Here is a 15,072-nt window from a genome sequence, read left to right on the forward strand (position 1 = left end):
AGTTCACAAAAACAGGAAACGAAATCCAAATGAAATGAAAATAGACAAAATACGACGATAAACAATGAAAAATCATTGAAAAATAGATACAAACATAACCTTGGTTAGTTTGTGTGCCAACCAGAGGTCACGTGGTTTGGATTGCCTAATAGGAAAACATGACTGACACTGGGTGCGTTCGGATGACCACAGCGGCTGGACAGCTGAGCCAGCAGTAGCTGTCAGACATCACCGCTGGAAGTCAGCCGCTGAGAGATTTACTAAGGCTAGGGCTCCACGGGCTGGAAATTGACGCTAGCAGTAGCCGCAAAACGAACTTAAGGTTCCGCAGAACGGAATAGGAATAGCCGAACTGTACCGACTACAGGACTTGTGCGTAGTCGGTTCAGTTCGGCTATTCCCATTCCGTTCCGCGGAACCTTAAGTTCATTTTACTGCTACTGCTAGCGTCAATTTCCCGCCCGTGGAGCCGTAGCCTAAGCTTTCCCTATCACAGCTGGATACAACCACTCAGCCGATTTCTGCTGACAGTCAGTCGCTATGGTCGTCCAAACGCACCCACTTATACGCTCTGAGCTTCGCTGGTGTCGCTCCTAGCGGATTACTAATTCAACTTTCACCAGTAATTTTTAAATTTATTATTTAATTTTATCGCTTAATATTTACAACGCAAAAAAGTAATTAAATTGTAATCGATTTTTTAAAAATTTTGCTAAAGGCTGTATGACACTATGCATTTTCTTGTATCATTTCTAATATCGTTTCTGATATGTCAAAAAAATGTATAGTGTCATACACAGATACAAGAAACGATATCAGAAACGATACAAGAATTTGTGTCAGGCACAGATTCTTGTACAATAACTGCGCCAATTTCTGCGCAAAGAGCAAAAACGTAAAACCTGCTGGTAAAACTTCTAAATGTCATAATGGCGGCTGAAAATGAGATCATATGATTTATGTCTTGATGAATTTATTTGTGTTTTGTAGGTATTATTTATAAATATTTTATTGATACTTAATATAGCGTTTGGTATGGACTACTGTTCTACTAATAACCATATATTTAGAATAACTTTGGGTTTCATATTGCATAATTTTTTTAATAGAGGAAAATACAATAGTTCCAATTTGGATCAAACTGAAGATAATTATAATGCAAATATTTTAGCACAAATATCAAAAAAAATAAAAAACAAATAATCAACAGTCAACGTAAAAATTCTAGTTATTATAACATTAAAATATTTGTTTTTAAAAGTTTATAAATTTTATAAAATCCTTAAAATCAGCTGTAGACGCAGTACTACCATACCAATGTAACGTGACGTGACACAGGCAGAGATGGGCATCGACACGTCGACTTTAATTGTCGACACAGACGTGTCGACAATGTCGAGAACGTGTCAACAATGTCGACAATGTCAGCAACGTGTCCATAATGGAAAAAAGTGAGGTTATGTTATGAAATTATTCAGTTGTAAACTTTGAATGTGATCTGATTGATCTGATCAGAATCAAAATGAGTGGCAGAAAACTGAATAAAAACTATGATATATTATCATTCAAAGTATTAAAGATAGAAGGAAAGCACGCGGCTAAATGTTGTGTATGTGGAAATGTGATAAAAAATACAGCTGCAGCAAGATTGCAAAGTCACAGGTAAGAAGAAATATTTTAATTAATTTTAGCTGGATAGCTATAGAGATTTATTCTCTGAAATTGATATTTGTATCGGCTGATAACTAACCCCGTCCCGTACTTTCATTTTAAGAAACGTCTGCAAGTTAGATCGTGGCAATGGTAATCAATCCAATAATGAAATGTCGCATGTTTCGATATACGAAAATACTGGCTCAGACACAGGTTTTACACCTACAGTTAATCCACAAGTGAGTATATAGGACGTATGTTCTACTACATATTTAGCAGGGGCGGATCTAGAAAAAATTTTGGGGGGAACTTTTTGAAATTACATTTATCTATAATATAAAAATGAATCGTAAAATGTGTTCGGAGCCGCATAACTCAACAACGCATGGATCACCATTTCGGTAGTAGTATATTGGAGAAAACATGGCGTCAAAAACCGTATAGCCATCTAACGGCAAGAAGTGAAAATAACGCACTATATATTATTGTAGATTTCTTGATTACTATTTAATTCGAATTCGGAAGGGGACATAAATTGCATCAGTTTTCACCCCAGAATTTGTATTCTGAGGTTTTCACGTTGTTGCATCTCTATATACAGGGTGTCCCATTTAAAAAACACCAAGTTTAGTATTTTACGGCAAAAAACGGATTGGCCTATTAAATTAAGTACAAAACGCTGTATCTATGCCAACTTCTGTATACAGGGTGTCCGTAGATCCGCCCTTCATATTTAGTCACCTTAGAGTTTCTTTTTATTTTGAATTTTAGAATACAACGAACGGTAGTTACGAAGTTATGGAAGATGGTTCGCTAGCTATTGTGACTGGAACTTCACCTGAAAACATGCTAGATGGAATTATAGAAAATTCATTAGATACCGATGCCGCCTTATTGGAATTGGAAGAAAACAATGGTGTAGCAATTCAAGGCACTCATAGTATTGTTGAAAATATGATGTTATCAACTACTGATACTGAGAGTAGTAATTTGACTAACTTAAGTACTCCAACTTCCTCCAGCACAAGCTACACAAGCACGAATAAAAGAAATTTATTCGCTACATCTCAAGCTAGACCAGCCAAAAAATCAAAGAAAATCACCGACTATATGGACATATTACAAGAGTATGAAGAGGAGAAGATAAGCACTGCACTAGCCAAATTTATATTCGGCTGTAACTTACCATTTACTGTGGTAGAATCACCTCTCTTTAAAAATTTTATAAAAACGATCCGTCCTGTTTATTTAGACAAAATTGCTGGCCGGAAAAAACTTTGTACATCGCTTTTAAATAAGTGCTATGAAGACTGTATTGAGATTTCACGTAAAAAAGTGGAAACCGAGTCAGTCATTTTGTGTGACGGTTGGAAAAACTCATCTACTAATTCTAAAACGGTTGTGACAATGTTGCATAGTGCAGACGGAAAAAATGCCTTTCTTGATGCTTGGGATTTAACCACGGAGTCTGAGACTGGAGAAAAACTTGCCGAAATAATAACAGAATCTAAAAAAATTGCAAAAGAAAAATACGATGTAGATGCGTACGGTATAGTTTCGGATAATGCTAGTGCAATGATTAAAATGGGATCCCTCCTCAAGCACAACATGTGGCACTCTACGTGCAGTAGCCACACCGGCAACCTTTTAGCCAAAGACGTGCTGGATAAAAAGTTAGTCGACAATGTGGTCATTGTCCTCAAAGAATTTAAGCAACCAGATTTAGAAAAAATGATAGTTGATAAGGGAGGGCGCAGAATCAAATTGCCGGCCGAAACAAGATGGTGCTCTTACCGAGATTCTTTCGAAAGTCTCCTAGAAAATCTGGTATATATGAAACAAGTAGCCGCTGTAACGAAAAAAAAGATTAAGCCGAAAGTCAAGGAATTAATCTTCAACGATGAATTTGTGGATGAGATTCAACAGAACATAGAAATTTATGAACCCATTTGTAATCTGATCAATGTTTGTCAGAAATCTGACACATCTGTAGCAGATGCCGTTCATCTGTGGCTCAATTTGAATCTGCCAGATAACCTTAAAGAAAAATTGAAACACAGACAACAAATGGCGTTAAACGTGTACGCATTAACTGCGTACTATCTGCATCCGAAATATGAAAATTCCAAGATTACGTCAGAGCACACTGGTATAATAACTCAGTTCTTACTCAGAAAGTTGTGCAATCAGGGCATAGAAGAATGGGACAAATTTAACACTAAATCGGGTAAGTCTTTCAGACAAAATTATCGCTCTTTTGATTTTTAATATATTAGGTTTACAATTTCAGGAATATTCTCAACACTTTGGGAAAAAGGAGTTGAAAAGCCTCTAGTATTTTGGCGAGTGGTCAAACTGGAATGCCCAATTCTTGCTAAAATGGCTCTCAGACTTCTAAAAATGCCAGCCTCCTCAGCTCAAATCGAGAGACTCTTTTCAAATTGGGGACACATTCACAGTCTGATAAGAAATAGATTAACGTTCACTAATTCCAAGAAATTGGTACATATTTATGTTTCATTAAAGGGAGAGTATCCTGATAAAAATAGTTATGACCTGGACGAGGAAGAAATTGTAGATATGGACGGGGAAAGTATAACTATTTGATGTATTATTGGTTAAATGTTTTCTTTGGTTAAAAATTAGCAAAACCGCAAAATGTTGTAATGTTTTTATTATGCAGTCTCTGCCAAAGCACGAAGAGATTCAACACTGTTTCAGTAATTATTATACTATAATTATTATAATAAAGAGTTAGTAAAATTTAAAAAAAAGTAAACGAAATGTTAGGAAACAAGGTAAGGTTTCAATGTACTGAGATATGTTTGATTGTGGTTTTGAATCTTACCTCGTTTACTGACGTTTAGGTTTACGTTTCTTTTTAATTTTTTTAAACCTTTCTGTAAATGTTACGAGTTTACGAGTAACGATAGAAAATTAAAAATCTATGAAAATTTGTTTTGCTGGTTTTTTCTGGTTTTGCATCTATATGGTAATATTTTAGATTCATTACATTGCATTACTCTATCATGAGGTTTGCACATAATAAATTGTCTCTATATGAATCTATTTAAAATTCATTTACACTTGAAAAACCTGCAATCAAACAATTATGGAATATCCTATGAATTTGACAATCGCAAGTTAATAGTGAGGTTAAAAGTTTCAAAAGTTTGAGATTATTTGGTCTCTTTGCAACTTGTTGAAACATTAATGCATACTTTTTCAATAAGTCAGCGCAGCCAGATTAACCTAAAATTTCAAATTAGTGCGCACGGAACGTCATTCTGATCGTTTGCTAATTGTCGACATACTCGACATTGTCGACATTGGCAACAACTTTAAATCACTCGACATCGACTTGATTGTCGACATGACATTATCGACACCGCCCATCCGTGGACACAGGGTGACAAACAAAATTTCGACCAATCACGTGCCGAATTTCATACAGTTTTCGATACAAGAACTTGCATAGTGTCATACACGGCACAAATGTACGTATGTACAAGAAATGATACAAGAAACGATATCAGAAACGATATTAGAAATGATACAAGAAAATGCATAGTGTCATACAGCCTTAACTGTTTTAACGTTCTCTTAATGAAATATTAATTTCTTACTTCAGATACATTCACAATTATCGTGTAGATGGCGCTTAGATGATTTATATCTAATTATAATTAGATATTACAAAATATTAAAAAAACTTAATTCAGTATTTAAACCGTAAGTATACTTAAGATAAAAATATATACCACAGCTTTGACCAACTAATATTTTTTCTAATTAATGTTTTTAATTTCAATTTTAAATTATTCACTTTGACATTTATGTCAAATTTCCAGTAAAGGTTTACAGACTTGTCACTACTGGCTCTCGCGATTTTTTAATTATCCCCTCTACCTACGAGCTCAACGTATATTACAGATACAGTTGGAAAAATGAAAGAATACCCATGTACGATCACATCAATCACTTAATTTATGTTTGTTGTCTTTTTCTATAAATAATAAACGTTTGTTATAGAAAAAGATAGGAAACACAAAATAAGTGATCGATGTGATCGTTCATGGGTATTCTTTATTTTTCCCACTGTAGTTATCTTTGTTTCACACTCTTAAAGACAAAGAGAAACAGTGTCACCTGTAGTTGCTGTGGTAAATACATACCGTCGAAAAAATTAAAGAATACCCATGAACGATCACATCAATCACATATTATTCAGATTATTAATAATCTATCTCTCTCATTTATTATTTATGAAAAAAAAACAGCAAATACAAAATATGTGATTGATGTGATCGTTCATGGGTATTCTTTCATTTTTCCGACTGTAGATGTTTTTATTTGGCAACAGCGCTTGTTTCCAAACTTAACGGTAGTGAAAAACTAATAAATGAGGAAAAATTTGTTGAATTTGCTTGCCGTCAAGTTTGTACGAGTACCAGTGAGTTATATTTCATTAAATATAATATGAAGTGCATGCCTAATTGTTTAACTTTTAGTTTATCATACTTTAACAATGAATTGGGTGGCTCTCTGATCCAATATAAGTACTGTTATTATTTCCACTAAAAATGGTTACAGGAACAATTTTTGAAATTTTTTGATTTGATTGATATGACACATTTTTAAAATTCTGATCAGTCTGACGTAGAGGACATTTTGTTTGAATAATAGGTTTGTTCTAGCAAACAGTCAAACTAGTCAGCAAACAGTTGGTCAGTGAGAGAACATAATACAGTTACAAGTGCCCTCTACTCACGCTGGTCCACTATTCGCTAATGGTTTCAGACCGTTTGAAACTCATGCTAGAACAAACCGATTGTCTGTAAGAAACAAATCACAATAACTGAATAAAACAGATTTTCCCACCTACCTCTATCCAAAGTATACATTTCCTGGCCTCATTGTAGGGAGCATAGTCATATTTTTTTCTCCCTAGGGAGTAAAAGTAAAAGTGATGTTGACGTCATACTATGTCATAGCATAGATGAAATAACTTATTGACACCCTATACTATTACTCTATTTTCTATTAGGTAAGTATCCATACATTTTAAATTTTATTTATAGATGTTGCAAAATGGTAAAAACAGTAAATTGTTATTTTGATTTAAAAATTTTTCATTAATAATTTGATAGTTATACTGTACCTACTTGTTAGTTTTAGTTCTCTAATACATTTTGTTAGTTCTATTGTTGATTGAATACACAAATTCCTGTATTCAATTATGATTCATGTATTCAATCAACAGTTATATAAATATTTTAAAAATGAAAAAATTACTTATTTGAGGGAGGTGGAAAAATGTATAACATGGGAGAAGTGCCTTTTCCTCCCTTGAATGATTACTGTAGTAAACTAGTAAACTTTATTCTTGGGAGGAAAAGGTGCACTTCGCTCTCTTGTTATACAAATATCTATAGGTGTTAAATTGGTGAATAAACAAAAAACCAATATAAATAATTAAATACTTTCGCTTTCTTCTCTAAATATTGTTGGTACAGCATTGCATTTTAATTTTCTGCTGCCATCTTGTCTAACTTTTTTCCACATGTCAGAAGTAGTGTTCCTAAACATTCAAAAATTGAATACAATATTTTTTAATGATATAAATATTATAAAGAGAATGCATCAAATGCAAATACTCAATTAATTTTACTTGAAGAACTTACTTCACAAACAACAGCATATTTGTTTGGATCTTGTTTTAACCCTATATTTTTAATCCACACTTTCCGTCGTTCAGATTCTTTTGGGAAAGAATTAATTTTCACATTATTTTTCCCCAATCGACTTCGCAACCTTTTACCTTAGAGGAAGGCATTTTTCAACCTGAATAATAGTAATAGTAATTTAATATTTCTCGATCTATCTAGTTAAGTGAGGTTAAACCATAGATTAATAATATAGTATTACCGGATTACCGGGTTAAACCAGAGTAAACGAAAAATAAACAACTGATCATCTGTTTACCCCTTCCAAATTAATCCGGAAATCTGAGCAAAAGATGGCGGAGCCAATCAGCTTTTAGCGTATACGATGGCAACACTCTTCCAAGACGCACACTGATATATACCAATGGTGGCGTTCAGCGGCGAATGAGCATAAAGTGATCTGGTAGGATCACATCTCGCTCCTTCACGCTGAACGACCTTTGCGTTGTGCGCTACATCGAATGAACATCGAAATTCGATTCATTCGATTCGAAAATGTAGCGGAGCGGTGTCATCTTTTGGAGCACATTTTGAGTGTAATATTTTGAGTGTAGCATAAAATGACGCATGCGTAAAAGCAATAAACAGGTAATTTTGGCACAGTTTTGGTTCCTATTTTGAGTGAACCAGATTTATAAAGGTATCTATTGTATAATATAATGTTACCTGGTAGAAAATAAAACAGTAGCTAGATGATATCTGATAATTAATTAAACTAAAAAGGGGTATTTCCCTGGGTTGGCTGTATACCCAACAAATTCTAACATGAAGTAAAACCACCTCTATGTAATATGTATAATTTACTAAAATCTTAAAAAATTCCAATTGATTGAATAAAATATGTTCATTCAGAACGTTTTCAGAATGATAATTAATTATTTTTTCTTTAGAGTTTAGAGTAGACAAAATTACAAAATAAAGTTTGGTTAAGTTCTTGACAGCTAAATAAAATATTTGACAAACAAATTGGAGCAAAAATGTAGCGGAATATAAAGAGCAGTTCATTCGATGTATCAGTAGCGTAAATTGATCACTCACCGCTGAACGCACCCACTGATAGAAACCAAAGACGTATGACGTAGATATAATAATATTATGTGACACATGACAGAAGCTCGAAACAAATGACTATCGATGAAAAGCCCTATTGAAACAAACTGATAACTACTATGGGATAATTCAGTTCTTTAGACGATAAACCACTTCATATTTAATTTGCTATCACAATTTCGCTACACAATTAACAAAAAAACAAAACCAAACAGGATATTCTTTAAAAATTAAATGTCAATATAAACATTAGATACGCCATGACAGTTTTGCCCATCGCCGGCCATGTTTGACAGTTCATTGGAATGTCTAATAGGGCTTTTCATCGATTGTCATTGGTGGCGTTCAGCGGCGAATGAGCATAAAGTGATCTGGTAGGATCACATCTCGCTCCTTCACGCTGAACGACCTTTGCGTTGTGCGCTACATCGAATGAACATCGAAATTCGATTCATTCGATTCGAAAATGTAGCGGAGCGGTCGTCATCTTTTGGAGCACATTTTGAGTGTAATATTTTGAGTGTAGCATAAAATGACGCATGCGTAAAAGCAATAAACAGGTACTTTTGGCACAGTTTTGGTTCCTATTTTGAGTGAACCAGATTTATAAAGGTATCTATTGTATAATATAATGTTACCTGGTAGAAAATAAAACAGTAGCTAGATGATATCTGATAATTAATTAAACTAAAAAGGGGTATTTCCCTGGGTTGGCTGTATACCCAACAAATTCTAACATGAAGTAAAACCACCTCTATGTAATATGTATAATTTACTAAAATCTTAAAAAATCCCAATTGATTGAATAAAATATGTTCATTCAGAACGTTTTCAGAATGATAATTAATTATTTTTTCTTTAGAGTTTAGAGTAGACAAAATTACAAAATAAAGTTTGGTTAAGTTCTTGACAGCTAAATAAAATATTTGACAAACAAACTGGAGCAAAAATGTAGCGGAATATAAAGAGCAGTTCATTCGATGTATCAGTAGCGTAAATTGATCACTCACCGCTGAACGCACCCATTTGTTTCGAGCTTCTGTCATGTGTCACATAATATTAATATATCTACGACATACGTCTTTGATTTGTATCGTTGGTATTACCCACGGTTCTTAGACTATACTAGGTCTGTTCCTTTGTTTTTTAGTGTTACACTTTTGAGTGTAAGTGTACGAAATTCTATGGACATTTGAGTGTAAAATGACAGCGGATGTGACAGCGGCTCATGACAGCGGACAGTATTAAACGAAAATTATCGGTGTGCCAATCAAGCAAAGGGACAAGGAACTTCCGAATATGGCCTAACTGGGGGCACATAACATAACATAACCTAATCCTAATATTTACATTTGTAAAGAATATCCTGTTTGTTTTTATTGTCGATTGTGCAGCGAAATTGTGTGCAGCAAATCAAATATAAAGTAGTTTATCGCCTACAGAACTGAATTAGTCCATAGCAGTTATCAGTTTTTCTTTCTTGGGAAGCTTATACATGTAACTTGTATTGTTGTAAATTGTGGGAGTAGGGCAGACAGGGAAAAGTCTTATTTTGTACTGTTCCCAAGGCTCCCCATGCAATACATTTAAATGAATTATCCAAACAAAGCCGGGGACAATGGATAAAAGCCACAAGAAGAACAGATATAAGGGGACTAAAATTAAAATATGAAAAGTAAACATTTTATAAGTGGTAAGTTTAATGTAATTCAATTAATAAGGATTTTAAATGTCTACAATAATAATAAAGATGTGATAATTCAAGCTTAATTATTAGGAAAGCCAGCCATGTTTCACTTCCATGAAGCAGAGAAGGGAGGTATATAATATACTGTCCCTTTTGTCTTCTCACTAATTTCTCTTTTGCTAATGAAACCTGTAGTGAGGGAGTGATATAATCGTGATGTTTTAGCAATTGTGTTGTTCATTTTTTTTGCATTTTTTGTCTATTATAGTTTATAAATATTCAAAATCATTCATATGTTCTACTAAATTTCCGTCTAGGTTTATATGGATTTCTCTCAGTGTCTTGGAAATAAGTAAAGTTTTAGTCTTTGCTAATTTTATTTTCATTCCTTTGTCTGCAAGTTCTCTCGTCTATAAATTTAGGTTGCTTTGTAAAGATTTCTCTGAACTTGGTATCAATGCAATGTCATCTGCAGATACACATTTACTCAGAGTTATACTTTTTAATCAATGGTAACCTAAATCTAATTTTCGGGACTCTACTGCATTTTTTTTATTGGTTCATTCATATATATAATATAATGAATAGCAGTGAGCTTAAAACTCCACCTTGCCTTACTCCTTGTGTATTAGCAAATTTGTTTGATTCACAGTTTAATGCTCGCACAATGTTCCAGTACATAAATTTTACTTGCATCAATTAGTTCTCCTCCAACATCGAACAGTTCAAGCCCTTTCCAAACGTGATGTCCGGGTACCTTGTCAAAGGCTTTTTCCATTGTCTTATAGTAAAGATATGATCTTGGACACTGTGCCCGGTCAGAAACCTTTTTGTGCATCGTCTAGTTGATGTTCCACTTTCTTTCTCAGTCTCATCTCCAGTGTTCATTCATAAATCTTAGCCAGTACACTTAGCATGAAAATACCTCGATAATTTGAACATTACTTTTTTACCTCCCTTCTTTACCAGAAGAGCCATTACTGCTGTTGCCCAATCTTCTGGGATGCGTTTCTGTTTCCAAATTGTTATCAGTAATTTGTGTAAGTAGTGTAATGCAGATTCCCCCATATATTTCAACAATCGTGTTTTGATATTATCTATTCCTGCCACTACCATTTTTCATTTTTGCAATGGCTTCCGTTAATTCTTCCATTGTTATTTCATTACTCAACTCTTTGGAATATTTACTCCATCTATTAACTATATCTTGTGGTTGGGTAAGTGTTTCTCCATTTTATTTTTTTTTATTTGCACGACAGTACTACCTGATTTACCTCTCATTTTTTCAGACCTTAATAGAACAATTTTTGGTTTGTCCTACTACTGTCTTGCTCCATCTTTTCTCCAAATCTCTCCCACTGTTCCAATTTAGCTTTTTTAACTTTTTCTTTCACAAGCTTCCTTGCTTATTAACTGTTATTTTCTAGATAAGCTCTCCATGGTACTTTCTTTTCTTTCACAGCTATTTTTATCTCTTCGCTCCACCAACTAGTCCTTTTTTTTTGACTACTTTTATTCAATAAAAATATTAAAATACTCTTGTGATAGTGAAGAGACAGTTTATGTTTCCTTTCGATCCAGAGGCGATACACAATCTCCAGACAGTTGTTTCTGCCTTACGGCGTCCCCAGTGGAGCTGCCTGCACACCTCTGAATCAAAACGAAATCAAATTGTCTATTTAAGTGGAATTTCAAAAATAGTTATCTACTATTAGGATGCTTCAGCGATATCTCTTAAAGAAAAGAGAAAAGTCCCAGATACAAAATTCACTATTAAAATAGTAAATAATTATTTAAATCTGAAACTTTTCTTATTGGAACCCCTTTCTGGTACATCCTTAATCTCTTTTTGACTTTTACAATTTCGGACTTTGAATTATCTTTCTGATCTTTTTTCTAGATTAATGAAAGCAGAATGTAACTGTATACTGCAGAGTCCTTTTCCCTTTCTTTATTCATCATCTCTTGTCTTATAAATTGTAAAAGTCAGAGATTAAGGATGTTACCAGAAAGAAGTTCCAATAAGAAAAGTGTCAGATATAAATAATTATTTACTATTTTTATTTTAATAGTGAATTTTATATCTGGGACTTTTCTTTATTCTTGTGATACTTTCCACATTTTTATGATTTTTTTATGGTACACAATGTAGAATTTTTATTTATGTCTTTGTTTTAGGAACAACCACCAGATATTTAAAAGGTATAAAAAGAAGAAACTGCTGGAATTTCAAAACAAATGTGTTTGACTAGTAAAGATTTGGATAAATAACAGGAGTTACTTTGGGCTATAGCTACGTGCAGATTTATTTCCTTGTGGCTTCCTATGTTAATTCTTATTAATTATACACTTAAATATGTTTTTAGTCTCAGGAAGATTTTATATTTGATTATTTTTGAATAAACATTATTATTATTATTACCTTAATTTCCATTAAATAAATTAACTGTAATCAATAAAGTAATCGTTTAATTGTTAATAAATTATCAAGTATGATTCCCAAATATTTTATTTGTTTGACACCTTCTATGGGCTGATTGTGAGATTATAGTTAAGGTACCAAGGGTATTATAAGGATAATAACACTTGAGGTCAATGGTGTATATACCGAGGGCCTTTGGCCTGAGGGATATAAGTTGACTGAAAGCGATATTATCGTTAATACCCGTGGTGCCTTCAACATTTAATGTCCGACTAAATTATTTTTTATAGGCAAAAAATTGAAGGAATTTTGAATTAATTAGTTTTCAAATAAGTACATTTACCAGCAATAGTCGTAACGTAATTGTGGTAACCATAGTTTTACTTGGGTTGTTATTTGTCAACTTGACAGTATTTAACTAGTTATTTAAATTTAATACCCTAGGGCGTAATTTTTCAAAATAATGCCCTAGAGCCTAGGGCATTATATCATACTTAACTGACTTCGAAATCATGTCATTATTTATCAAACTGACTTCAAAATCATGTCATTATTTGTCAAATAATATACGAGTCGGACATTAATATTATTACAGTAGAACCTCGATTATCTGTCAGGGCACCGGACCAAGGGTATGACGGATAATCGAAAAGACGGTTAACAGACCATTAAAAAAAAATAAAAATTCATAGTACAACTCTCAAATTTCATTTGTATGGTTTGTTTGACAATATAAGAGGGATTTGTGTTCATACAATCGAATCAATTTAAAATATTCTGAAATTTGTGTTTGTTTTACTGCTGCTTCATATTTTGCAACGGCTGAATTTCTTAATCGGCATAAGGCATAAGATCATGCAATCTACTTTATTGGCTTCTTCTTGTTGAGAATACCACTCGATGAATTATTGCATATGCGATGCAGCTTCTCTAGATTATTTACGCAAATCTTTGTCAGTTACAATAGGTTCATCAATATAGCTACAGTCAAGCTTCCTTGTGTCCAAGCATCAATATAGCTACTGTGTCAGCTTCCGAATAGGTTTGGTCCGCCTTTGTTGCCATTTCAATGAGTTCTTTATCTGTCGGCAATGGATAGCCGTTTGTGTCCTCATCACAAATCAAATTACCTTTTTTTTTATTTTTTTGCATTTAAATGATTGCTAATGTATAACTCAATACAACTTCTGTATGTACCCTGACGGTTAACAGAGGTGATGGTTAATGGAGAGACGGATAATCGAGGTTCCACTGTACATGATTTCAAAGTAAGTTATATTATAATGCCCTAGGGCGTTATTTTTCAATATTTATTTTGAAAAATAATGCCCTAGCTAGGGTATTAAATTCAAATAACTAGTTAAATACTGTTGAGTTGACACAATTACGTTACAACTGTTGCTGGTAAATGTACTTATTTAAAAACTAATTAATTCAAAATTCCTTAAATTTTTTTGCCTATAAAGAATAATTTAGTAAGACATTAAATGTTGAAGGCACCACGGGTATTAAAGATAATATCGCTTTCAGTGTATGTTTATCCCTTTAGACCCTTTTAACCCTTAAGATTGCTATCTAAAAAAAATACCAAGAAACTTTACAGAATCAACGATACTGATCTGGCTGTTATTAACACATTCACAGACACACTTTAGATGTAGACACATCTTATGGAGTAAGTGGCTTCATATGCAGTTGTGTCTGTGAATGTGTTAAGAGGTAAAGATTGACGAGCTCCTGTATAGGATAATGCTACTGTTTTATGTTAAAAAAAGGTAAATTAGAATCGGACCAGGTTTTTATCGTGAGTAGATCAGAAGGTATAGTAGCAATATTTGAGTTGCTCCAAGTAATACTGGTATCATCAGCAAAAAGAAAATTTTTTCCATTAATTTTTAAACTAGGGATGTCATTAATAAACGTAAGGAAAAGTAGAGGACCTGATACTGAACCTTGTGGTTTGTAGAGGACCCAACATACAATATTTTGGAGACTAAAGTCTGTATTATTTGCTCTAACCAGTTGTTTCCAACTATCCAAGTAAGATTGAAACCAATTCAAAGAAATTCTTCGAATTCCATATAAATTTAGTTATTTTTATCAAAATTTCATGATTTACACAATCAAAAGCTTTGGCATAGTCACAAAAAACAGTGGCAGTGTGAAGATTATTGCTCAGTGCTTGATAAACCTCATGTAGTACAGAAAACATGGCATCAGCAGTACATTTATTATTTAAAAAGCCGAACTTTTGTAATAAAATGTTGTTTTCAACAAGAAAGGACATAAGTCATGCTTTTATGAGTCTCTCAATAATTTTGGAGTACCGGTAGTAATGCAATAGGTATATACTTGCAGGAATTAGATTTTTCACCACCCTTATGAAGAGGAATAATGATAGCTGTCTTTAGGTACTCTGGAAATTTACCTTTCTCAAAAGAATCATTAATTGGCGAGATGAGGACACAAGGATCTACAGATCGAGCGAGTCTCGTAAATTGCACGGCTTCGAGCCACGCTTCACACAACCATAT

The 15,072-nt window shown here is 33.4% G+C and overlaps 1 protein-coding gene and 1 long non-coding RNA gene across 2 annotated transcripts in view; one reads left to right on the forward strand and one right to left on the reverse strand.

Moving 5' to 3' along the window:
• The window catches only part of LOC126882182 (protein Fer3-like), a 558,397-nt gene that overhangs the window by 68,666 nt on the left and 474,659 nt on the right, over positions 1-15,072 (reverse strand). The window lies entirely within an intron of this gene.
• Positions 9,557-12,612, forward strand: LOC126882184 (uncharacterized). The gene is made up of 2 exons (XR_007697203.1): positions 9,557-10,122; positions 12,295-12,612. It is a non-coding gene; the product is annotated as an uncharacterized LOC126882184 (long non-coding RNA).

The sequence above is a fragment of the Diabrotica virgifera genome, chromosome 3 (assembly GCF_917563875.1).
Source record: "Diabrotica virgifera virgifera chromosome 3, PGI_DIABVI_V3a".
Classification (NCBI taxonomy): domain Eukaryota; kingdom Metazoa; phylum Arthropoda; class Insecta; order Coleoptera; family Chrysomelidae; genus Diabrotica; species Diabrotica virgifera.